The sequence below is a fragment of the Balaenoptera musculus genome, chromosome 16, assembly GCF_009873245.2.
Source record: "Balaenoptera musculus isolate JJ_BM4_2016_0621 chromosome 16, mBalMus1.pri.v3, whole genome shotgun sequence".
Lineage (NCBI taxonomy): Eukaryota > Metazoa > Chordata > Mammalia > Artiodactyla > Balaenopteridae > Balaenoptera > Balaenoptera musculus.
Genome location: NC_045800.1, coordinates 14,333,666 through 14,344,996, shown reverse-complemented (window position 1 = coordinate 14,344,996; position 11,331 = coordinate 14,333,666).

The window sequence follows — 11,331 nt, the reverse complement described above, 5'->3', positions numbered from 1 at the left end:
CTCCAGGTTGATCATGAGAAAAAAAGCAGACAAATCCCAATTAAGGGCCACTCCACAAAATACCTGCCCCGTACTCCTCATTCTATCAAGATCATCAGAAACAAGGAAAGTCTGAGACGATGTCACAGGCAAGAGGAGCCTAAGGAAACAATGACTAAATGTAATGTGGTATACTGGATGGGCTAACTGGAACAGAAAAAGGATATTAGATAAAAACTAAGAAAATCTGAATAAAGTATGGACTTGAGTTAATAATAATGCATCAATAATTCTTCATTAATTGTAACAAATATACCATACCAATGTAAGATGTGAAAAATAGGGGAATCTTGGTGTGGGGTATGCGGGAACTCGCTATATTGTTTTCCTAATTTTCCTATAAATCTAAAACTATTTTAAAATAAAAAGTTTATTAAAAAAAAAAGAATAGCAGTTCCTACAACAGGAATGGGGAGGGTGTGAGGAAGAGCTCTTTGGAAAGAAAAGAGTTTCTTAAAACTTGAATATGGTAACTTTCTTTTTTTTTCTTTTTAATTAATTAATTTATTTATTTATTTATGGCTGTGTTGGGTCTTCGTTTCTGTGCGAGGGCTTTCTCCAGTTGCAGAGAGTGGGGGCCACTCTTCATCGCGGTGCGCGGGCCTCTCACTGTCGCGGCCTCTCCCGTTGCGGAGCACAGGCTCCAGACGCGCAGGCTCAGTAGTTGTGGCTCACGGGCTTAGCTGCTCCGCGGCATGTGGGATCTTCCCAGACCGGGGCACGAACCCGTGTTCCCTGCATTGGCAGGCGGATTCTTAACCACTGCGCCACCAGGGAAGCCCTATGGTAACTTTCTGATTCAAATAAAACACCCAGTTAGAAAGGCCCAGAAGACAGTTGACATTGCCGGGCAAGAAGCTTTGGAAAGAGGATGGAAGGAAGTTTCTCACAAAGAGACAAAAGATGAAGTCATAGGAGGGGACTATCTTGCCACAGGTGGAAATATCTAGGTATCTACAAAGTATGGAGAAAAGAAATGAATCTTGGGGAATAATTGTATTTGAAAATAAGAAAATTGAAAAAGCCACCAGCAATGGAACAAGAGAAGCCATAGAAATAGGTGGGAAAACAGATGACTTCAGGGACCTTGAAGATAAAGATGTGCGTTTCAGTGCCAAGGAAAGTAAATGCAGCAGAAAGATCAGGGAGGACCAACAATTTGAAAGGCTATTGAGAGACACTGTAATGTTTAGGGTTTATACTGGGTTCAAATCCTAGGTCAGTTTTCATAATTATTTTGGGGATTATTTCTTTAACCTGTGTAACTTCACCTTCCTTATCTGAATAAAAATTGAAATATATCAACCTTGTAGGGTAATTGTGAGAACAAAATAATGGGCTAATGTATATGTAACATGTAACATAGAACCTGAGTAGTAAAGGTTTATTAATTACATCATGAGTCTTTCTAAGAAAATCAGGGCAGGCTCCCGTGCTGGTCTAAAAATGGCTGGAGAAGGGAGAGAAAGGATACTGGCTTGGGGGCTTTATGGTGGTGAGGAGTTGAGGCTGGGGCAAAAGGGTTCCCATTCACATGGGCACGGCTTCCGTGGTTTGGACTTCACACCTGTGCCAAGAGGATTTCTTAGCCTGCTTAGATGTGGGGCAGAAAGGAAAAAGGTAATGGTGACTCTTAAAAGCTGTCAGCAGTCAAATATGAAAAAAATGGAGTCAGACTCTTTCTTACAAAGTGTTTCCCAGAGTCTCCCTCTGCTGGACCCCGGAAACACCCACTGCCCCTCTAGCACCGCGCTAAAATGGGGAAGTTTGATGGAAGGAAAGCCAGAATGGAAGAGACTGAAGAGTCTTAAGCAACTGCAATCAAAATATCTTAGCAGGTGAAACATTGCCAAGGCCACTTCCAGGATCTTGAAAGCACCTGTACTGTAGAGGAGACTTGAAATCCTTTTATGGATGAGTATTTGAGTTGTTTTAAAATGTGTTTGGCTGGATTTGCGCTACTCTACTTACATTCTGGTTGTCCTAGTGGATGGGTGGAAGTATGTGACAGAACTACTAGCCAAGGGTAGAGATGCTGTTGGTCACAAGACAAGAAGTGCATAGGGCCCAAGTTTAATCCACACTGAAACAAATCATCACCCTCTGATCTCTTACCTGTAAGTCACCTTCTTGTAACTTGTCCTTGGACATACTTTTCTTGTTCTTCTTTCTGAAATCCCCACCCTTCAATCATCCCTTTCCTAACTTATGTCTACCTACTTCATCATGTTTCCTAGTGAGCCAGTTTTCTATGACTCTCTCTCCGCGCGGTTCATTTCTGTTGGGTCCACATTCCCTCATAATTGCATAAGCCATTCACATCCAGACTTCCCTATTGTTATTTCACTTTCTCAGAAGACCTACCCATTGATGACCCTCCCTTCCAGTCCTGCCTTTCTCCTAGGCTTGTTTGGACAAGTACCCAGTCTCTCTCAACGACATTCATTGAGTAACACTTCACATGTAACAGGAGACTGGGTTGCCTAAGAAATAATAATAATTATTATAACTCCTATTTATTGAGTGTTGACTGTTTGCTTCGTGCTCAGCTAAGCTCATAATGGGCATAATCTCGTTTTTATCTTCACAATAATACTCTATGGTACATAATCCCCGTATCACTCAACTATGGTAATCATTTCATGATGTATTGGTGTATCAAATCATCACATTGTATACTTTAAATATACACAGTTTTATTTTTCAGTTATACTGAATAAAGTTGGGGGGGAGGAAAGGAGAGAAATGAATAGTTGGATAAGGGATAAAAGGCAAACTTAATGTTCAAAATAAAATTAGTGCAAGCAAGATAATGAGACATATACTTATTAGTCAATGTACAGAGGGAATCTGAGGCTCGGAAAAATTGAATAAGTTGTCAGAGATCATGCAGCTAAAGAAGCCCTGCCTGGCTGTGAACACTGATCCAATTCTGCAGTCCAGGCTCCACATCACCATTCCTTCCATGAGAGCCTGCTTCTAGAATTTAAGCCTTTTCAAACTGCATTGAAATCCCACACATGATTTGCCAATTCTAGAGGTAGGTATAAATCCTCCCAACCTCTCCTTTCCTTACAATTGCCTCTTTGATGGTGACATTTTTCTATATTATATTATTCCGACTTCTTTGCTGAATGTGGAAGAATTTAATTTTTCAAAGTGTATTTTAATATGCCACATTCTCGTATGGCAAATTGCCATTATGAAAAGTGTGCTACTTGGAAACTTCAAGTAGCCTTCTAGAGTAACTTGTAATTATAATGAATTGTGTTGATGTTATGTGCATTTTTATTGTATATAATTTAACAAGTATGTGATGACTATCTAATTATAGTTCACAAAGTAATAGTTTACAGCAATATTTCCTCAGTAGAGGTTATACTTCCATATGAGATTCTTGTTTTATGTCTGCATACAAGTCGTATATTACTACAAAATGTGCATACAAATAAAGCCTTACTAAAAAAAATAGACTTTAGAAACATTATCTGTTTTAGAAACACATTTTCAAAAATTTGCAGAAAAAAATTACATGCCTTAAACCAATCAAGGTAAACAAATCATTAAAATATTTTGTCCTATCAAACATTGTAAGAAATATTCTGACAATAATCATGAGAGAAAGTCCATTATTCAAGAATAAGACAGGAAACGTAAATTTTTCTACCTCTGTGAAATGCACTGAGTATGCTCCTAAATCATTACATCCTTTAAGCAGTAAATCAAAGAATGGGGGTAATAACAAAGGAAACCCTTTGGGCTCTACCTTCAAACTATATCCTGAGCCAATCCACTTCTTACCACCTCCATTGTTACCTTCTTGGTCCAAACCACTATCATCTTCACCTGGATCACTGCAGTAGCTTCCCAACTGGTCGTCTTGCTTCTCCTTTCCCTCTCCTACAGTCTACTGGCAACAGAGCAGCCAGAATGACCCTGTTACAACCGAAGTCAAACCAGGCTCCTTCTCTGCTCAGAGGCCTCCACTGGCTTTCTTTTCTCTGAGAGGAAAAGCTGAAGTTGTTACAATGGCCTACAAAGCCTTACCTGCTCTGACCTCCAAGCACCTCTGTGACCTCATCCTGTCCTCATCCCACTCCGTCTCTCTCTGATCCTGCCATACTGGCCTTTTTGCTTTTCCTCAGAGATACGAGGCACACTCCTGCCTTGAGACCTGGGCTTACCTGTCCTTTTGCCCAGAGAGTCACTTAGTTACCTCCCTCACCTTCTTCGAGTCTTTGCTCAAATGTCACCTTCTCAATGAAGCCTCCCTGGACCACCCAAATTAATAGCAACCTTCTCTTCCAAGCAAATCGCAAATGCCCCAATCTCCCTTACTCTGTTTTTTTTCCCCATAGTACTTAAACCACATTTTCACATACTCTATAATTTACTTGTTTATTGGCTGCCTCCCCCACTATAATATTCAAGAGGGCAGGGTCTCTGTTTTTTGTTTCGTTCATTGGTGTGTCACTAGAAACCAGGAGAGTACCTGTCACATAGCAACCACTCAAATATGAGGTGAATGAATGAATGAGTGCTAAGATTACTCAAGCACTTGTCTTTGTATTTCTCTCTTTCTTTGCTTCCCCAAAATAGCCACAGTGCCAGCCTCCTTGAAATCTCAGATAATTTAAAGAGTTGTGCATTAAGAAATAGCCTAAAAAGTTATTTAAGAAATTATAGCCTTGTTATTCAGGGTTCTGACATTAATAATGAAATATTCATTATGGCATCTTGAAAGGTTCTCTGCCTTACTAAATTCTCAAAATAATTTATCATGTCAGGGACAAAATTAATTGAATTATTTTCTACTCTTGAATCAAGAATTCAACTGATTTGCTGGTTTTCCTCATTTTTGTTGTGCTGTCATATATAAGCACAGATTTGATTTTGTGATGAACTTTTAAAAGCTACTGTTAACTCCTCTATGTGACATTTTTCAGGCAGAACTGCCATGATTTCAGTAAGCATCTAGAATTCACCAGTATCTGACCCTCGTTAAAGATAATTGTTAAAGTATAATGAGTCTTCAACTCTCAGAATGATAATCTCTCTAGAGTAAGAGTTTCCTTGAATGATATGAGATCAATGAAATCTAATGCTATTTTTTTTTTCTCAACAGATATTGACCATATGTCTACTATGATAGACCTATTACTAGATGCTAGGAGCCCAGAGATGAACAAAAACCAGTCCTTATCCCAGAATGGTTTAGTCTGGAGAAGGAGACTAATTCATAGGTAATTGCCTAACAAGTCTATGACATGCTAAGTGCTATAGCAGATTCACTGAAAAGTGCTGTGAAAACATGGAAGAGAGAATGGTTTTCTTTTAATTCCTATATTATCATTGTAGATCTTTGTATTTTTTCACTTAAGCATGTTTGTTAAGCACCTACTAAGTTCCAGGCATTGTGCTTGTCCTGTGGGATGCAGACATGAATAAGACACAATCTTCTGAGAGATGCTGCTGATTATGTTATTCATGCCAATCCCATGCGTGTGGCTGAAAACATTGATTCTTGAAATGCCACTTGGGGAAAATGACCAGTTGTAACTGGTGAAGCTTTTAGAGCGTGCCTTTTCTGTGGCATAGTTACTGGTCGCTCAATGTGCCAGGCACTGAGCTTGGTCTATTCTCTAATCACTACATATCTGCATGCCAGGGTGGACTGGCTATTATGAGTTCCAGGAAATATTTCAACCAAAAAAGCACCCGAGACTTGTAACTAGTCTTGTTCATAACCTCTCCTTTGTCTTGCATTCTTGCACAACGTAACAAGGTTTATATAAAAAGGCTAAACGCTTCATAAATAATTTAAAATTTTAATGCTAATATGGTGAGAGTAAAAAATTATGAAAAACTAAGAAATACTTTCAGCCATCTTCTATGAACATTTAAAAACTGAGAAACTGACTAAGGATATCTGTGAATTGAATTGCTCATCACTTTAAGTTAATGGAGTAGCCAAAAAGACGAATTTGTATTACATTAAAGTTTATTATGAATCCTATGTACAATGATGTAAGGGTATATTTAGCTATATGTGAGCATACATTTGCTCTTATAGGCATTAACATACTTGAAAAATGACAATAATAAAATTAACACAATATAGTACTTACTGTATGCTAGGTATTATTCATATAATAAGTAATTCAATCACCTAAATGACCCTATGAATTAGGAACCATGGTTATCCCCATTTTACAGGCAAGGGAAAACACAGTGAGCTTCCTAGCCCAAGGTCACTGCTAATAAGTAGCATAGCCAGAACTTGAATCCAGGTGATCGGGCTCCAATCACCAGGCAACTCCTATGCTACATTTCCACCCAGGTAAGACTGGCAGATTAGCCATGTTCGTTGTTTGACTCAGCGTATTCCAGTAGGGCCTGTTTGTATTAAGTGGATGTTTGCACTCAGAAATGTGTTAGGTAGTATCCCATTGTATATATGTACCGCATGTTCTTTATCCGTTCATCCATCCAGGGACAGTTAGGTTGCTTCCATGTCCTGGCTGTTGTGAATAGCGCTGCAGTGAGCACTGGGGAGCGTGTGTCTTTTCCAATTATGGCTTTCTCCAGCCATAAAAAAGAATGAAATAGTGCCATTTGCAGCAGCATGGATGGACCTAGAGATTGTCATACTGAGTGAAGTAAGTCAGAGAAAGACAAAAACCATGTAATATCACTTATATGTGGAATCTAAAAAAATGGTACAAATGAACTTATTTACAAACAGAAATAGAGTCACAGATACAGAAAACAAATTTATGGTTACCAAGGGGGAAAGGGGGGTGAGGGATAAATTGGGAGATTGGGATTGACATATACACACTACTATATATAAAATAGGTAACTCATAAGAACATACCGTATAGCACAGGGAACTCTACTCAATACTCTGTAATGACCTATATGGGAAAACAATCTAAAAAAGAGTGGATATATGTATATGTATAACTGATTCACTTTGCTGTTTAGCAGAAACTAACACAACATTGTAAATCAACTATACTCCAATAAAAATTAATTTAAAAAAAAGAAATGTGTTAGGGAAAAAATATACAAAGTGTATAATCCTGGTTTGGAAAAATTTTGCTTTTTTAAATGTTTGTTAACTACCATCCCAAAGCATTAAAATATCAGTAGCTTTCAAGAGTGACTCAGTTTGTGCCTAACCAAAATATTACTAATGACGAAACAGCAAAACCTCAGAAATTTTAATTACCCATCACATAACGCAAGGCATACCCTGCTAATTATATCTCTTTACGTGAAGCTAGGAGTCTAAAGTATGGCACATTTACTAGGCAGGGCAGAAGAATTAAAGGTAGTGTGAGCTCCATCCTCTTCTGGACCTAGAACTTAAATACTGATTGATGTCATTTTGAAGAAAACAGCTTAATATTTTATAGTGAGGTGACTTTGTAAGTGAAAAATTTCAGGAAGATTTTATGTGATTTTTAAAATCAACTTAGATGTTTAGAATTTGGATTGCTGCACTTTTATTCTTTGGCACATCAACAGGTAAGACTCATAATTTATTATAAGTTCTTTAAAATAGAGTATATTCACATCTAAAATGTAATTGACATAGACTTTGAAATATTGGCTCTGTTTATATTTTATTCTTCATAAAATTATCTAAGGAAAATGCATCAGTTTCATAATAATGAATCTGATGAGCATATGAAAAGCATCTATTTCCAATGAAGTCACTAGACAGTCTTGTACTGGGCCTCCAGCTCCATCACTTACTAGCCTTATGGCCTTGGTCAAGTAACTTGTCCATTGAAGTCTCAATTTCTTCACTTCTAAGATGAGTATGTAGCAGTAAATAAAAACATACATGTTTCCATTTTCAGTACCTGATTCACAGTAGATGCTCAATAAATGTTTGAATGAATGAATGATTAATTAATGCTGATTGGAACCTCCACATTGATATTTTTTTTCCATTTGGGTCATGATCTTACATATTAACTCAATATTCATTGACTTGTGCACTTTATACTGTGGACTCCTTATACATTACCTATGTAGTGGATGTTGGTTTCTTCTGTTCTTACCACCCTGGTTCAACATTGTAACGGTAAGCACAATAAAAGTTAGTTGATATGTTTTAGCCAAAATAGACTCAAAGGATTTCACTGTTTTTTAGTCCCTGCCCTACAGCTCTCCTCTATGAGATGAAAAATAAAGGAGATGGAGCCATCGTTAGTTTTAGTATATGCCAGGAACTGTGCTCTATTTTCCATGATTTTCCTGCCCCAGGACAGTCCCAACTGAATGCTGAAAACAGATTAATAAATTCCAAAGCAGAATTAAGAAGCGAGTGAAGTATGTCCTGGTCTACGTTCTTGTATTATCACATCTCTTCTCAGTGGCATCTCCTCCTTCTAGAGTTCAAAGTCCTTTTGCTCTCTCTACTCACAGCCTACCCCTCAAAATCCTTTCTGAACAAGGATGCTAATACATTTTTTTAAATCAACAAATACAGTCACGTCTATGTATGTTCCAGGCATTGTGTTAAGCTCTGGAGATACAGTTGTGATTGGTAAGTTCCCTAGAGCCCATCAGAAATATTTGCTTTTCAAATATTTGCTTTTCAATAGGGAGTGACTTCTGCTTAGAAGCTCATTGAATTAAGCACAAAGTAAAAAATGGTAGGTAGCAGAGAAGTGAATGCAAATGGACTCTCACAAATTTAATAGACGCAATATAGGTAATAATACAAACACGATATAGACTCAATTTTTTAATTATGGCAGCTGTGTATTGTATATATGTGTGTAGTAGAAATATATATAATCTAAATTTCATATAACTATATTTTTTAAAATTTTTATCTGGCAGCTAACTCTCTCCTAGGTCCCCTTCTTAGACAGTTTAAATGCCATAATCAATCATAATCATTCCTTAGTGTGCACATTGGACTTCTCTGCTGCCCTTACTTCACTTGGCTTAACCCTGACCCTGATTAAATTCAATACTTTGCAACTTTGTGACTGCACCTGTGCAGCTGAGTGTGCCTGGAGAAAAACGCAATCCATGCTGACTGTCTCACTGTGAAATCATGGTTATTAAACTAAAGTGGACTATGAGTCTGCCAAGCCATCATATTCTATTTCCCTGGTCCTTTCATTTTCCCAGGCTCCTGGGTTATTTCATTTTTCTCCCCTCTTCTCAAACTGCCAATGCCTCCCTGCCCACCAACACTCTTGACTGATGGTCTTGTTTCCTATTTCGATAAGAAAATAGAGGACTTCTCTGGTAGCTCAGTGGTCTGCCTGGCAATGCAGGGGACACGGGTTCAATCCCTGGTCCGGGAAGATCCTACATGCCGCGGAGCAACTAAGCCCATGTGCCACAACTGCTGAGACTGCACTCTGGAAACCAAGAGCCACAACTACTGAGCCCACGTGCCACAACTACTGAAGCCCGCGTGCTGCGACTACTGAAGCCCGAGCGCCTAGAGCCCGTGCTCCGCAACAAGAGAAGCCACTGCAATGAGAAGCCCCCACACCACAATGAAGAGTGGCCCCCACTCACCGCAACTAGAGAAAGCCCGCGTGCAGCAACGAAGACCCAATGCAGCCAAAAAAAAAAAGAAAAAAAGAAAACAGAAACAAAAAGAAGAGACCCTCCACAAATTCCCAGCACCACATCTATCCATCTACCTGCATATTCCTGTCCATACATTCTGCCTTCTTTCTTTCACAAAAGGTGAGCCATTCAACAAAGACCAACCCTTCCTCCTATGTGTTAGACTTCATCTCCTCTCACCTGCTTCGCCCCCCACTAGAGGACATTTTTTTTTTTCCATGGGGGCCAGGACTATTTTTTTCACTGCTGAGTCCTCAGTGCTGAGAATAGTATCTGGCACATAATAGGCACCCAAATAAATATTTCTTGAATAAATTAATGAACATATTTTCCAGCTTTTCTATGTCATTGAAAAAGGCTGCTCATAGTATGATAGAGAAAAGACTCATTTAGAAAGTGGAAATTAGGAAAATATGAACTAATATGCCAATTTATATGATTTCTTAACCAATTAAAACTAGCTTCATGTAATGTGCCATATTTCAAATGCTCCTGTAAGGAACTTTTAGGTCAAAGAGGAAATAAAAACATTTCAATTGCAGAATATAGCAAAATATGACTCAATAACTGAAGAAACTACAAAAAGAACAAGTAATGTTGAAGGAAGAGTTTAATTAATAAAAATAAAGCAGATGTCAATGCATTAGAAAAACGGAAAAAACCCAATATAATTGATAAATCTATGTGGTGGTCACTTCATAAAACTAAAAAAATAGAAAATGGTGATGGAAGTTTTAAATAAACAAAGGGAAATAACCATGGGTGTGAAAGACATTAAAATGATTATATTTTGTATAAATTCATGCTAAGAGAATTGAAATTCTAGATGAAAAATATTACTCTTTACACCAAAGTAAATCCCAGATAGATGAACATTTAAAAGTAAAAGAGTGAAACAATAAAAGTATGAAAAGAAAACAGAGTGAAGTTGTTAATGATCTTGGAGTGAGGATGGTTTTTCTAAACAAGAAAAAACTCCGAAGCCATAAAGGAAAAGATTGATCATGCTGTTGAATAAAATGCAAACTTCTATATGACAAAAAGTGAAATCTATAAAACAAAAATATAAAGAACCAACTAGAATGTCTTTTCTGAAAGAGGGCAAATCTTTTTACTGTTCAAAGAGTTTTTACAAATAAATAAGAAAAGAGGACTCGCGCCTCCACAGCTCTCAGGCGCGCGCCCGCTTACTCTCTCGCGCGCGCTGGCGCCCCCTCCCCGCCACGTGACCGGCGGCCCGGCAAGACCCGAAAGCTGCGCCCCGCTCCGCAACGCCGACTGCGTTGCCGCACTGCTGTGAGGGGCTCGCCCTTTCGGCCAGCCGTCGGAGGACCTCGGGGTGACCTCCTCGCATCTGGGACACCAACGTCGATCTCGCCCTCAGTCTCTGCCAGAGAAAAGGGGGAAACCGCTAAGGACGGATGGGGCGTGCCCCCCGGGGCCTGACTCAGGTGTGGGGGGAGATGGGCGCGCGGAAGAGTGGGGAAGTGACTGGAAGTGGGGGACAGGGCGGGGTTTGAGTGGACGCGGGTGCACCTCCGACCCGGGAAGAGGCCGAGGGCTAGAGGTTAAGAGCGTGGGCTGTGGGCTCGCTGCTTGAGCTCCGTGACCTCGGGGAAGTCGCTCAAACCCTCAGGGCCTGTTTCCTGCTCCCTAAAATGGCAACAGTAGTAGAAGCGA